Source organism: Enoplosus armatus, chromosome 5 (genome assembly GCF_043641665.1).
Source record: "Enoplosus armatus isolate fEnoArm2 chromosome 5, fEnoArm2.hap1, whole genome shotgun sequence".
NCBI classification, from domain to species: Eukaryota; Metazoa; Chordata; class Actinopteri; order Centrarchiformes; family Enoplosidae; genus Enoplosus; species Enoplosus armatus.
The window spans coordinates 16,241,650-16,258,190 of record NC_092184.1 but is presented as its reverse complement, the minus strand read 5'-3'; positions in this window follow the sequence as shown (position 1 = coordinate 16,258,190).

Below are 16,541 nucleotides of genomic sequence, written 5' to 3'. Positions count from 1 at the left end.
TTAGTATTTCTGAGTAGCCTCTTTTAGCAGCAAGACCTTAATCAAACTGTTGTTATAGCAACAAATAGGCAATCTTTCCATCTTTCCATTCCACGCAGTTAACTTCCTGTGTTTGTGTGTGTGTGTGTGTGTGTGTGTGTGTGTGTGTGTGTGTGTGTGTGTGGGTGTCTGTGTGTTTACAGTGTCCAGATCAATGAGTGCCCTCATTGCACTCACACTTGTTTGGTGCAGACAGCAGTTTGATGTGCTACTCTAATACACACATGTGAATAATAACATCCCTCTGACACACACACACACACACACACACACACACACACACACACACACACACACAAGCACTCATGAAAAGCAAACATGAACAACACCGTTACTCCACACACACACACCTAGATAGATGGCTTAGATAGCCATCATAATTACACGGCAATCTTCATCCACCTTTTATTCGTCACAGCCGAGGCAGGTGGCAGAGACTCTGTGCGGCTAATTGCTTGTTTGGCTGCAGATGGGATCGTCCCTCCTCCCTCGAGCCCCTCTGTGCTCCCCACCTGCTCTCACTGCTGCCCAGGGACACTAATGAAGTTACGCCACCCCTCATTCAGGCTCTTAAAAGCTCCAGCAGCCACCCTGATGGCAGGCCAAAGTGCTCCCCATTGCTTTCCCTTTGCCCTCTCTTGCCTCAGTAAACAGCCTGTCATTTCACATCAGCCAGCAGAGTCACTGCTACTGTGCCTCAACTGTGTCTACTGCTCATGGACTAGCATCTCTGTCTGTTTGTCTAGTTCTTTTTGTCTTTATTTTGTTTTTTCATATATCCGTCTCTAGTCCTTCTCACTGCCCCTCTCTTATTGTTTGAACACAATTCTATTCAGTTCTATTATGCTGGTTTTTCTGGGTTTAGCTGTATATCTCTCTCCCAGCATGGTGGCTGCACTAATAGTGCTGGGAGATCTGAGAAAGGGCCGCTTGATTTCCTCACCTTTGTCTACACTGACTGGTTGTGTCAGCTGTAAAGTGTATGAGTTGCTTTATTTGTGTCTGTGTTTTACACTAAGAGGCCTGTGTTGAGCAGCAGTGTGGGCATAGGAGAAGTCATTTGTGTTCTTATTCAAGGTCAGTCCAGTTCTATTGTTTCATGTCACATCTTTCGTAGTTCCATGAAGATAGTTTTCTTTGCAACTATGTAGATTGATAGACTTGAACATTCCTCAAAAGTTTCGTATTCTGCCTTAACATAGCAGCTTTAAACCATATATTAGAGAGAGCACTTTTCAGAAATAATTTAACACTGTGAACCCACACCCACCTGGCTCTCTGCAAAAAAACTGCCATACACACAGTCCTAGGATGTTGTTCATGCACTGCAGGCACCTCAGACGTGAATATATTTAATATGGAAATGAGTTTCTAAAAAAGCAGCTGGCTGAATTATTACAAGGAACAAGATAAAACATTAATATATCCTGCAGTAGCTTCTCGTGTTCTCTGCTGGATATTTCTTCTCTGGAAAGAAAGACAACATCTATCCCCCAATGCACAAACACGCATAGATAGATATACATGTCCATGATTGGCAATTTCATGCAAGTTCGATTCTAGTATGATTCATTTTCCACCCTAACAACACCACTTCATGAAGATGAAGTTTGAGAGAAAGTAATTTGTCTCTTACTATATATCCCTGAAGGTTACCAATATTTGTCTACCGCATGCAAATTCATTCGTTCATTCAGTCATATGAACGCCTCCATGCACCCAAGAATACTTTTTATTATCATATAAGCACAAAGTACACAGCTCTGGCATATTCAACCCACTGATGAAACAGTCAACATGCTGTAACTGTACAGAATCCATGCTGCTCCTCACACTGGCTGAACATAACGATGTATAAGAAGGTCTGTAAAGTAAAATATGTTTTTTTTTGCCAAACTGCATTACTGACAGCAGCCCTCAGAAAGCCTGTTAATGGATGTCCATTCGTTTTTACAGTCTGAGGCCCATACTGTACCTATCTACCTTCCTAATTACGGAGCCCTTATCACGCAGAAACGCTGCAGGAGAGAGGATGTCCGGGCCATTGCCCATGGCGAATAGAGCTCTTAGTGAACTATAGCCCCTTTCCAGTTCATTACCTTGACCTCTGTGGCACTAACTAACCAGGGGTTTGGTTTAGCGTCAGCCCAGAAAGGAAGGTTTGCCTTTGTGACAGAACTATTCCAAGAAGTGAAGAAAGACCTGTTCCTGGTCTTTTAATTGAATGAATCAGATGGAAATAAACAGGGAAGTGAATAATAAGCCTGTGTCATTGTGCAGTCACTGTTACGGGAGCCAGATTCAACGATCATATTCAAATTCCGTATTGTATTTCATTCTCGATTAGATCTGTGTTTGCCCTGCTGAATGGGCAACAGAGCGTAGCAGTAATAATGTCATGCTATGTATGCAGGCTTTCAAGATAAAGTGATATAAAACCAATTTAATGTTAACTAAATCTTAGAATCAGAGCTATCTGAGGTATGTTGCTGAAAGAGTAAGTATTATCGGTGGCAGAGAGGTGTGTGAGTGATATTTATGTGATAGTGTGTGTGTATGAATGTGTTTCTATACATATACGTGTTTTTCTGCATTGTGTTTTCATTCAATCAAAGGAAAGCATGTGAAAGAAACATAATGCAGGACTTCTTTTACACAAACTGAGGACAGAGTTATTTTGCTGATTAATTTCTATAATGCGGTGTAATAGGATCTCAATTGGTGATGTGTGTGTGTCCTTGCGTGTGCTTTACATCTGAGAGCTGCCTTCTGGCCGCCATCAGAAACACTTAACTGCTCTGTCTTTTAGGGGAGGAATGTGAGAGGCTCAAATATTTTGCAAAGCAAAGCAGCGATTCGTCCTTGAATTGTGAGTGGATTTGTGGATATACAAAGTATTCACTTTAACAACATTAAGGTCACACATTGTCATTAATCACATGTAGGTAACCAATAAATTTGAACTACAATTTACAACCTATTACTGCCAATGTGTGTGTATTCGTTGGAATCTCTGCAGTAACTACATTTACTCAAATATTACACTTAAGTACAATTATCTACTACAACTTCTACTTTACTTGAGTATTTCCTTTTATTGCTATTATTTATACTTCTACTAACTTTAGTTACTTACAAATTCAGATTAATAATACAAAATGTAATCAGCAAATAAATGATGATATTATTATAGGCAAAGATAAAACTTGATTGATACTCAGGGGGAAAAGTAATTATAATCCAATAGTATAATATGTCTTATTCTGAGGGTCATTCTGCATAATGAGTACTTTTACTTTTGGTACTTAAAGTATATTTTGATGATTCTAATTTTGGACTTTTACTTATAACAGAGTATTTAAAAGATCTGAGTACTTCTTCCACCACTGGATCTCAATACACAGTAAGCTAAAGTGTATTAATGATCAACGGTTTCTGCGTTGCATCTAAGTGTTTGGAACATAAGGCCATGAATAGTTTTTTTAGCAGGTGTCATTGTGGTGGTAATATGTATGTTTCCAGTGTCCATGTTTTTTAATTTAGATGGATGCTCTCTTTGTCTCTCATGAGCTCAGTGTTTCTCTTCTCTTACTCTCTCTCACACACACACACACACTGCAGCTGACTTCATTTTCTATTTCGGGAAAGTTGATCTCGTCAGCCAGCATTCACTCTCTTTAAGATATTAAAAAGTGCATCAGTATGATGTAGAAGTCCTTTAATATCATTCATTAAGGGCAGTATCTCAAAAGAGGAAAAAAAAAAAACAGAGAGCGTCTGCTTTAAAGCAAGACAATTTAACTTTTGAAAGAAGAAATAACTATCTTAGAAATAAAAAGGTGAATTTATAAGCTCAGCTAGAGATAGGCTAGATATTGATGTTCAGCAAATGTTACAAAGGCTCACTTATTTAATATTTCGTTTTACTCTATGTATCACAGAGCCATCTAGTCTAAATGTTACTACATTTGCTTGTTGTATGTTCTCTCTGACAGAGAGAGGGAGCTGTAATCTTAACTGTACAGCCTCATTCTCCAGGGTCCCCCCCCCCCCCCCCCCCCCGTTTGCTCTCTTGTGACTATTTCTACATTATACATTTCAAATGATTCTTTGAATAGAAACTTACCTACACAAGCTCGCTCTGCATGTGGGTGGCAACGTGTTTACTTTTCCTCCGAAACGATAAGAAAATGACAACAAATACTGAGCTCCCACCAACATAGACCAGGTCCTTTGTTTTGACTGGCTTATCTTTGCCTCAAGCGTATGTTACAATGTTAAACACTGTGAAGAGAACCATTATTCTCCTCAACTGTGGCACAAGGTCAACCAAAGCAAGAGTGTGAATTTGCATGGGCATCAAATCTGTTTTTGCCCCGTTAATGCATTTTGTATCAGATATTTTGACCATGTGATTCCATTTGCCATGTTTTTTGGGGGGCATGCCAAGAACACTTAATAAAACATTGGGTGTCAAATGTGTATTTGCAGCCCTTCATTATTCATAGCTTTAGCGTTGTCTGGCTTCCCTGCGCGTAAATAAGATCAGACTCATTGGGAATGTTTGCCGCCTCCTTGAGTTCAACAGTGGATGTTAAAGTCCAAATAAGGCTACGTTGTAATTGTCTGTCTCTGGTTCACTCTGCAGATCAGTTTATCATGTCAACGTGTGCAAGTAAGACAATCACACACCCACTGTGTAAATACATCAGTCTGTGGCACAATAGCTGACCCGATTTTGACTAAACCTTGATGTGTCATTTTTCCATGCCAGCATTTCCAAAATTACATCAAAGCGGACGGTAATGCTGGAAACAGCCACATTGAAGGAATAGTACTTGTTTGTCTACATACAATGGAGGATGCAGCAAAAAGTTTTTAATTGTATGAGCAACCACGAGTATAAAACTCTATCTCATATCATACACACATGGTAGGATTATCTTCTCAGTGTGTATGTGGTGTGTTTACATATGAGAACTGCAGTGCTCATATCCCTACTTCTCAGAAATCCTGCAGTATTTATCCCTCTGGAGTAAAATAAACCATCTCATATCTCACATCACAACAAACACTTAATTCCCACTCTGACCCACACTGATATGTGTGATGTGTGTGTGTTTATGCACAGCTTACAGCAGGCTAAAGTTTTAATGGGTGCTAAGTGATATAAACAGTACATTCAGGAGCAGGATGTGTGTGTGTGTGTGTGTGTGTGTGTGTGTGTGTGTGTGTGTGTGTGTGTGTGTGCATAAAAGAGAGAGGGAGAGACAGAATTTGCATTGTAGAGATCCCAGGAAATATTGTTTACTAAGGCGGGTTGCCAAAAAGGGGGCAGCGTCAACCCTCATGACTGTGTGTTTGTGCTTGTGTGTTTGTAACCACAACCACACAATGATTTTTAGACCTTCAGTTGCATGTGAATCCATGTGGGAAGAACAAACAGGCCTCTATGACTGACGCTGTAATTTGCTGTCATGAATATGAAATGCAGGAAAAAGGAAGCCGGCTGGCTCACTCGTAACTAGAATATTTGTTAGTTGGACGGCTTCAGTTGTGAAAAGGGTCATTTAGGGAAGTTTGAAGTTGTGTGTTACTTAACCTCCTACGTCCCCTGGACCCTCTTAATATGTCCACTATTGCAGACATGTGTGTGCAGACAGACAAAGAAAAAAAAATCATTGCAAATGGAAAGAATTAATAAAAAGAATACCCATGCTATTTATGAAGAAATGGCCGAAAGGTTAGAGGTTTCATTTTATCTTTAAAAAATAATTATTATTGGGAAAGTCAGTGACCTATTCTAGCTGCTCATATGTTCTCACCATCTAAATGGCAAACGCTGTTTATCCATCAGGATTATTTGGTAATATCTCAAAGGATTGTTTTTGTAGTATTTATGCAGCCCGGCGCAGTGAGACCTGTCAATAGAGATAAACCAAGTGAACATAAAAGTACTTTTAGAAGAGAAAAGCAATTTTTCTTGTTCTCCAAATCTCTGCTCTGAATCAGGTCAAGGCTGGAGCTTTTTGTTCGCTCTTCCATTGGCTGCAAAGTGGCTGTGCGCTTTTATTGTTACTTTGCTTTATCACATCATTGTTGGGATGGGATGGGTGCGTGAGGCTCCATTGTTGTACGTGACGCCGTTAAAGGCCATTTTCTATGTGCATTTATCCCTTCATGTTAGAACTTCCTTCCTGCCATTCACTGTTGATGTCATTGGTGCTATTTCAAGAGCACATCACAAACTGTCACCTTGTGTAAATGACTGGAAGTGGAAGAGTGAAACAAATGCTTGGTGATTGTGTATGGGAGGGGTTAAAACTCCAATGGGGGCCACACTAATTTATCTGATCTGGCCGGTGTGTGAAGACATTATAAAACATAGAAATGTGAGTGGAAAAGAAGGGAAAATGAGACAGGACCATGATGGTCCAGTACCATAGACACAGTGGTCAAAACAATGTTAAATAAAAACATGACCTATTTTTTCCTGAAATGTGAACTGAAATGTACCTGAGCGCCAATAACATCTCATCCCCTCTTTGTTCACAGCTCGATGTTCCGACTAATGGACAAATGTTGGATCAAGGACAAACCCCACGTCAGGTTGCCAACTGCCAACATGCTGTTATCTGGGCAGTGTGTTTGCACAGGTAGCTGGCTACGATCAAATCATAAAATGACAGCAAATCAATCGCCCAGCTTTCATGCAGGGGTGACAGTCACAGGGAGTAATCATAGTTCAGTTAAAGTTTGGGATTTCTAAGAGTGTCAATGACTTCTATAGAAGGTCAGAGGGCCATAAGCATGAACAAGAAGTTGAAAGTAACCATACATGTGTTCGGCACTACATATTCAGCACTAAACCCAAAACAAAATAATGAATATGAAATCAAAGAAATTCAAACTCATAGAGTTATATATACGAGCATGTTCAAAGAGCACTCTGTTGTTTCATGTCTGATTCCTTTCTTGGTGACAGGAGGGGACTGAAATAAATCTCTCAACAGAAAGCAACCAAACTTTCTTTCTTCAGGAGGAGAAATAATGATCGCTGTAAATTTGTGTCTCACAGAATGTCATTTTCACTTGCAGATTCCTCTGAGGCATGGAGGTATTATACATATATATTATTTCAGCTGTGTGCAGAGACATGTAGTGTCCTGACGATCAGAGAACAGACGAGTGCAAATAACTCTCAGTGTGATGTATAATGTTTAACAAAGCATCATATAAAGCGTGATTTCAAATGGCTGGTCTGCAAATGTCACCCGTTTTTTGTAGGTTATACGATCATTGTGGGATTGTATAACCTATAAAAACCTGGTGGGTTTTATGTGGGAAAGTATAAAGCTGCATGTTGGGAGAACCTGGAAGAAAATCCTGCAGCTTCATTTGAGCTTGTCCCCATCTGGCTAAGATAACAGTTCAGTGACTGCAATTAATGATAATGTGCACTAACCCCCCCGCCCCCTCACTGTAGTCAGAGGGAGATTGACCGCCAGCCCCCGCTGACTGACAGATCCTTAAAGATCTCGTGGGTTTATACGTCTCACTACAGAAGCAGCTAGGTGAAGGCTCTTTAATTAAGTGGAAAGTGATGTGGCATGTGTGTGTGTGTGTGTGTGTGTGTGTGTGTGTGTGTGTGTGTGTGTGTGTGAGGCTAAGGAACTGAGTGGCATGCAATATACTGTACTGTCAGGACTAACGCTGTAAGTTAGATAGCTCATTTCTGAATGTATTAGAATGGAAAATTAATGTTTGTATTCAGCAACAAATTCAATAAATATGGTCTGGGTTCTCCTGACTCACTCACATTACATTGCCTCAGTCTTAAACAGTTATTTTGTGTCTTTTTTTATTAGATAATTGACAGTAGAGAGAGGACAGGAGATAAGGGAAGAGAGAGATGGGGAATAACATGCATCAAAGGTCCCCTCTGCCACTGCAGCACCTCAGACATCAACATAGTTGACAGGTTTACATTTTTTCAGCAGCGTGAGCTCCGCCTCTAGCAGCAACAAAATCTTGACTTGCAAATCTTATCTCCATAAGGAAACAATACAATTATAAGAGCAAATAATAATCTCTGTAATTCAACAAAAAATCAGCTTTAGTTTGTTTTTCTGAACCTACAGGCATACAGTTGTGAATCAATCTGTCATTCTCAATCAAGATTGTCAGATTGTTCAAAATTCAATGTGGATTCAGTCATTTGCACCTCATTAACAAAGTAAATTATGTGCTGCAGTGTTTTATGTTACTCAAAGCCCTGATGTTGCTGATTTGTGCTGTTCTGAGATCACTTGTCTCCAGTTATAGAATGACTTGAAACTCAAATCCCTCTATTCCCAGAATATTATCTATTATTCAAATCTTCTATTGAAGATTCTTCTATCTTCTCTTCTATGATTTTTATTGTCTGCAGAATATATCAGCAGATTCGGGCAACCTTTAGCCAAGTCGCTAATCCCGCATGCCCTTCTTCACTGTCAGGCTTCTTCAGCCAGCACACTGTGGCTGAGAGGTCATGTTCTGTTTACTGTACATTCAGTGCTGGTACAAAGAGCATACACACACACACACACACACACACACAACATATATGTAAACAGCACGCTGCTCAGCTATGTAGCTCAACGAGAGTGACCATCCGTGAAAAATATAAACAAAGCTTGGATTCACCACAGTGCCTCAGCTGTAATTGGATGAGATCCAGCATAAACATATGGGATTGGCTTTCATCTTGTTAATTGCATATGCTGCTGTGATGAAAGCTATGGGAGATTTAACGAGCATTGTACTCCCTGTGTTTGTTATTGCAAATGTTATCCATAGCCATCCGTAACCAGGGTAAAGATCGTGACCTTGACGTTCTCTTTAATCCTGAAATCGTAAATTATTATCAAAGCAACCTGTGTTACACCTGACATGTTCTTCACTGTGGGATTAGTGAGGGAACTGCATGTTTAAGCTGGCCAGTTTAGTGCGCATGCCGTGCATGCAGCCTGTTACAGTCGCTCCTGTTTGTTTTCTTATTTCTCTCACTTCTTTCCTTTAATTTTCCCCCGGGATCAATAAAGTATTTCTGATTCTGATTTCCAGTGTGAGGTACATCACCAGGATATCAGATCCAAATGCCCCATTGCCAATCAGCTTCCTGGATCCAGAGGATCACGTGAGCTTGATTAAAATAACCTCAAATGGAACTCACGTCATGAAGGACCCAGACAGCGTTGTGCATTTACAAGAATGAAACAAGCAATAAGAGGGACTGCAGACGGGAAGTAACAGATGGTAAGTGGACTGTTTGGACAGAACTTTGCAAGTCTGGGAAACATGAAGTCGACGCAGAGAATAAAACATCTTTATACTGCGTCAGTGTCATGACGCTATTGTGTCAATAAAATATCTATAAACACTATAAATGTCAATAAACACCTACTCACTGTGCCTTATGTTGGGACAGATATAAGCCCATTAACTGACAGTTACAGTGTTGATTCCTGCAATCCTTTTTAACCTTAGTAGCAGACAGAAACAGCGTTACTTTTAAATGTTTTCTTATTGGTCATATGCTACGACCACTACTTAAGTTTCACTTTCACTTACTTTGAGAAATGCTACAAAAGGCACAACAGCAACTATTGTTATGCTTCAACTGACTAATCCTTTATGGAAATCTGGTATTGTTTATTTGCACTAAGGGTGAATGAGGCGTGATTAGCTGGTGAGGCTCTTCTCACATAAAGGATACTTGAACTCTTGTCATTAGCAGTCATGGTGTGGGCCTGAACAATCATCTGGCTGGCTGCCTCACAGCATCATACCCGCCCCGACATGGTATTTTAAATCATCCCCTTGACTGACAGCTCTTTTGCAGGTGTTCAAACATTTTCTTCTGTACTTAGTATTCTGTACCGATGTCACCTGAGGTCACAGTGAGAACACAAAACCTGAGCCTTTTTACAAACCTACCGTAGAAATACTGTTAAGGGAAAAGAAATATCCTCTGCAGTTCAATCCAGTGGGTGATAGTATCCTTCACATACTTATTAAGGTGATGTGTTATGTTAATCTCCTGAAGAAGACATAGCTTGTTGTTAATATTGAACTACCACATGTTTGCAATTTAGAAAAATCTAATCAATTTAGGAGGTTGGCTGAAAAGTTTTGCCCTTTTTTTCTTTTTTCAATAACAATTCAGTAACTTCCTCCCAGGGTTCAGTAGCGTGAAATGATACTATACATCCTCATCAACCCACTCCCACTCTCTGATGTATTTGTCAAAACACCCATTTCTGCTGCCAAGTTGGAACTCAACATATTTTGACTTGTTCTCTTTTTACTAAAACATTGCTGAGCCAAGGCCCCGCATGAGCAGACACTTGATATTTTATGAGATCATACGGTTCCCTGCAGCACATTCCTGCTGAATTTCTCCAGTTTTGTTTTGACTCATAATGGCAACAACGCAGTGAAGATAATATCAAAAAACTGGAACGAGTGTTTTTGTTCATGTTTCTTGACTCCCACTGCATTTAAAGCCCCTGAAAACTCGGGTTTAGCTCTCAAAAACTCGTCAGCACAGTGTGGGTGGATTTGACTGACAGCACTGGTAACATACGCAAACAACCCACAACTGTTATCACATTTTGATGCGTTGCTAAATTGTGATTTGTGCACAGAAATCTCATTTTTTTTCCAACTAAGCCCCGCCCGCTTCAAACCAGTGAGAGGAGCGCAGACAAAAACACAAATACAGAAATCTCTTATGTGAAATAACCTGAGCTGTTCTAACTTTGACAGAAAGCTCATGATAAGACGTTGATTAAGAAAATAGGTTTTCAGAGCCTTTAAGAAAGGTATTCAATGCTTCTCACTCATATTTGGGATTCATTCATGAAAGACAGCAGCATCACAAAGTATTTCTGATTCTGATTCTGATCAGTTTGTGTATGCACATTTAATGCTTGACAACATTGGTGTACTTTGTCACAGTGTGGCCTGGCATGCCCTCCTGATGGTTCGCTTGAGAGGAGGAGACCACGGGAATAGCAGCATAAAAGAATGTTGTACTGACATCCAAGATTTGCTAATCTCCATCTAATCTATTCTCCAAGAGGCAGCTCCCTCGTCTCTACTGAGAAGAAGGTCAAGAGGCAAAAAGAAAACAGTCAGGGCACATCTGCATAATTCTGCATAACTTTCTTCCTCTTTCATTTGTATCACCTCAGCATTCTGTGATATCTCTTCTCCAACATCCTTTCCTCTTTCTTTCTACCACAGCATCTTTTTGTTCCTCAATCTACAGCTTCTCTCCTCTTTCAATTTTTTTGTTCTCCCACTCTTTAGAGAATGAATATGTCTCATGAGAATATGTCTCAGATTAGCTTTCTGGTTGATGAGCTTTAAAAGGAGAACAGGGCCCAATGACTGGGTATTTGCTTCTGCTGCTTTTGCACTGCCAATATGATAACTTGATGATAAATATGATAAACACTGGGGCCAAACCTCACTTGTAAACGATCAAAAAGTAAAGTTCACTTGCAGGTTTCATGCCTCAGCAAAAAAAGGAAGTTTAAATGGGGCAGGAAGACCGCTACTGAGGATGTGGTCATGCATTGTGTACCTTCTACATGTGCAAGGGGCTGGTAAAGCAACACTGTTGCTGGATGGACTGCTCTTGACTTCAGAAAACATCCACAGTTAACGTGATATATTTTTTTCTTCGAGGACAATATTTATGCTTTAAATTCATGTGTGATTTATTGATGTTATCGAGGCAAGTGTGTGAAAATGGAGACTTGAGATTTGTTTGGATTTGTTTCTGTTTGACCAGCATTCCTCGCAGACTGCCGCCCTATCAAATATTCACCCAGAGAAGAAGTGGACACATCTGTTTGATCGTGGATATGAGTCAGTCAACAGTAGACCTACGTCAGAGTCAGGGTTCAGGGGAAGGACATGTACTGCAACACCACATAAATAGATGTTGAAGTTGAAGTTAAAGCCAACCTAAACATGAGTTCTGCATATGGTTGCAGTTACAGAGGTTGGGTGAGAGGTGACCTGCTGTAACATTTCTCCATTTGTGCTTAGGCGGGATGTTGGAGACTAAGTTTGCCTCTAAAACAATCAAAGAAACGTCAGGAGAAAAGCAAAACCACGTCTAAGATGTTGCTCCACTTCCCCAGTGATCTGTGTGAAGCTGTGGCACAGTCACTGTTTGTTTTGATGTTAAAGGTTGTGGTTGTGCCATGGTGACCGGGCATGAGGGGCTGGGCCTGGAGAGGATAAGGTGGAGGGGAGGGAGAGAAGGAGGGACAAGGACACAGTGAGACCAGCAGAGCAGTCTCCATTAGACACTGTGGGGTCAGACCTCAGAATCTCAACATTAAATCGACTGACAATCCTCTCAAATGACCGCAGCTGGTTTGCATCTCCACCAGGGAGGCAACAAGAATAAGGTTTCTTCTGCTTGGAGTCACTGTCATCTTGTCTTTTCTCCTCTTTTCTCCTGCTGGTTCCTGTTCACTTTTAGTAACTGGAATGAAGTCTTTTGTCTCAGCGTGTCACTCTTAATTGGAATAATGGACACATTAACATGCTGTTTGGTGATGTTATCCAGCTGAGCTCGCTGTGTTAGGGGTTACCATGTTAGAGGTTGAATTCCTACTGTAGCTAGCTGTGCTAAAAAAAATTAATCCATTCATGACACCCAGGGAGACTTAAAGGAATAGTCAGACAATTTGGAAAACATGATTATTCGCTTTACTGTCGGGACTTAGATGAAAAGATCGATACCAGTCTCAGGTCTACTTTAAATCTGAAGCTGAAGCTAAATGTATAGCAGCAGGCGGTTAGCAGCTTAGCATAAAGACTAGAAACGGCAGCAAAAAGGCTTCAAGGATGAGTACTATCTTCTCCTTAGGCTAATAATATTTCTAGGAAGCTTTTCCAACAGGACTAGTCTGCTGTCTTCATCAAGTCTTTTTCTAAAACCAGGCATTGGAGAATGGGTTCGTCTTACAACCAGGGTCATAAATTCCAATAATGCCAATAATGACCTTTAGGGGTGCTGGTAGGTGGACTTAGTTTTGGACAGAGCCAGACTAGCTGTTTTCAGTCTTTATGCTAAGCTAAGCTAACTGGCTCCTGGCTGTAGCTTCATATTTATCATATTGACATGAGTAGTATCAATCTTAAGATCTAACTCTCGGCAAGATAGCCAATATGTATGTGTCCCAACATGTCGATTTAGATTTCGGTTCTATCCTATGTTCATTTCATCTTAGATAATAATGCATTCTTAATTTTAGCTGTCACAGTAAAACATTTCTATTGTTTTATTCACTTCTTCACACTGGTTGTAGCTACTGCCACAGTGAGGATGTGTAAATTTCAGCAGAATCACAGCCAGGAGACTTCATTCATTAAATATCGAGTAAGAGAAAGTGCAACCTCCAGGCTACATCTTCATTTCAGTCCAGTACTTTTCCTATTCTGTCAGCACTCCCGGGGAAAGACTCCAGACTCTGCATGTCAATGCACAATGTTTGATTGCGGATTAGGTGTGTGTGTGTGTGTGTGTGTGTGTGTGTGTGTGTGTGTGTGTGTGTGTGTGTGTGTGTGCGTGCATGTGCATGTGCGTGTGCGTGTGTGTGTTTGTGTCCGAGTTTTCTGGGGTCAATGACTGGGAAAGTTACTGGGTGAGGCTCTTCCCGTCTTTCTTGCACCAAGGGAATAATCTTTGATTAATTTATGTATCTGCTTGAACAATTAATCTACTCTAGAAGATTATGTGTGAGTTATCTGTTTGTCCTCTCCCTCATTTGATGGTTAAATTCCTCTAATTTAGTAATCGTGTTTTCATGATGTAAAAGTTTTCATGATGTTCCACAAAACCTCACCCATACAGATTTTACTAGATTTGTCAGCTGAAATATGGATTAATCTCCCTAAAAGTGTTTGAGTGACCAACATGACTCGCCTCTATTGTTTCCACCATCGATTTCACCTCCAACCAACTCTTTTTGTGCATTTTTCAGTTGTCAATAAACCTAAAGATGAGGGTCAGGTTCTTTACACAGGACAGAAGTGGTTGTTTGTTTTGAGACAACCTTTCCAGAGGGCTTTCACGTTGACAAGGGTCCTTGACCGGGTTGCCCTGAGACATAATGTCCAACCAACCTACACTACTGCTCAGTTCAATCCTTGTCTAATGTAGCCACTTCTGCTATCTGGTCCCAAAAAGTTCAAGTTGGTTTATTGACCTTTTTCCTCCTCATCTCCTCTCATCAATGCAAAATATAGTATTGTATTCCACATGTTTCTTTATCTCCGGTGACCTTTTTGGAATCATCGACTGTGTTTGAACACAGACTGCATCTGGATGACTTCAACAGTATTCTGGCATGAATGATTCCTTTTACTATTCCTCACAGACCTTTTACCTTCAGAAGAAAGCAGAAATTTGCACAAAAACTCTGAGCTTTGACATCTATTTTCGATCCATTACAAATAAGATCAGTGACACATGTTATTAAACTGCTGTTGATATGAATGAACCACACATTTAAGTTAAAGATTGATACACAATAATGAAACAAGCGTTTTTAACGCAACCTCACATTTCTATTTACACATAGAACACATGATACAGAATGGGATATACAGATGTGACAGACCATATTTTGCTCTAAGACTAAGTGATCTCCCATTTTCAAACCTACAAGTCTATTGTTTATTAAAATGATAGACACATCAGTGAAGTGGCTTTATTCAAAACACAATCACTCAGAATGTGTTTAATGTAATAAGTTCCTGGTTATTACTTGTGACTCCAAAAAATATAACAATAAGACCAACATACCAACATATGAGATGCTTTTACCAAATGTTTCAAACCCTTGGGTGACTTTCATTCATTTATCTCCAGCTTTGGCTAAAATTTGATCATGTCAGGGCCAATATGACAATCACTAAAAAATGAAATCCAGCTCCACCTGGAGCTGAGACTAACTGTAGCCTCTGAAAACATCTATCATACAAGAATAACAGGAACTACCATTAAACCTCTTTAACCCGAGGCTGTTTTTACTCATCTTCCACTCCCTTTGGCTTATGATATTGTCACTACACGTCTCAGCCAGCCAGGTATAATATTGCTATTTTCAGGACATTTGAAAAAAACAACTCCCAGTTGTTTTCCAAACTTGAAGGGCTTTGAATCAATGTTACACAAATAACATTTCTAGTAATTTAGTGTACTATCATCTAAATAAAGTTAATGTTCAAACTGTTCACCACAGAGCTTCTAAGATTACATAGTGAGAGTCATCTTTCCGCCGGGCTGCAACAACTGAGATGGTTATCACACACAAAAGGGAAGTGATCAGTGTTTGGAACGACATACTGAGTGAATTAACATAACACAACTTCCCCCACCTGGCTCTCCAGTGCACCAGCTGTAAGCTGTTCAGCTCTGGCATTCAAAGTGTCTCTGAGGTGATACCAAGATGCTTCCAGACCCTCATTTGTCTTTATTCTCTGCATGTTGGCTTGGCATCTCCCATTTTGCCATTTGTTTTCATTTTCCATTGGCTAATCTGCAGGAATGGTGTGGCATTGCAAATTGGCACAAACGCACAGTGATCTACTGTCTTGTCACTTTCCATTTGGGGTTTCTCTCGCTTGCACACACCGCTGGTCCGCACGGCCATCAATTTATGTTCAGCAGATCCACAGCACTTCGTTATGCTAAATTAGTTTCCAAAACAACATGTTCCTCAAAAACAGATTGCAAAGCTACAGCTTTCCTTGAAATCTATCAGCCTTACATGAGGTGTTAGCAACTGATTAGCATGTCAATTGAATATTCCATGGATCTTTGAATAATGTACAATAACTATGGCTTCAGCTTGTGGCCAGTTGCTGTGCCTCATAATGTGGAGGTTACAATAATGTGATTAAAAGGGAGAGAACATGTGATTTTAGCCCTTTGCTCAAATCTGTGGTCCTTTAGACAAAGCAGAAGAAGACACCTTTGTAGATGATAATCTCTAATCTCTATTTCTGCATTACATAAATGTTATAACCAAACTGGATATCTGCAGCGCTCACAGTGTATCACTATCTGCAAGTCCGGAGAACATTGGCCTACTTTCACCCTTTCCATCAACTTGCTTGTTACAAAACTGAGACACTGAGCAAAACCTGAAGCTGTTTTGTTTCATAACAGAAACCTGCTAAACAGGTTACATTACATTTAAAGCCCCTCATAGCAGGTTACTGTAGCCATCACATGCTTTTTTTTTCATTTGTGTCCTCTCTCTCTCTCTCTCTCTCCCTCTCTTTCTCTCTGTCTCTCTCTCAGTGTGCACATGTTGCCAAATTGATTCAGAAGGAATTCACTCAGATCTGAGTATACACATGCGCACTTCTAGCGACAGGTCTGTCTGTCTCTTTGCTGAGAGAGATACAGGGATGCAGGGAGA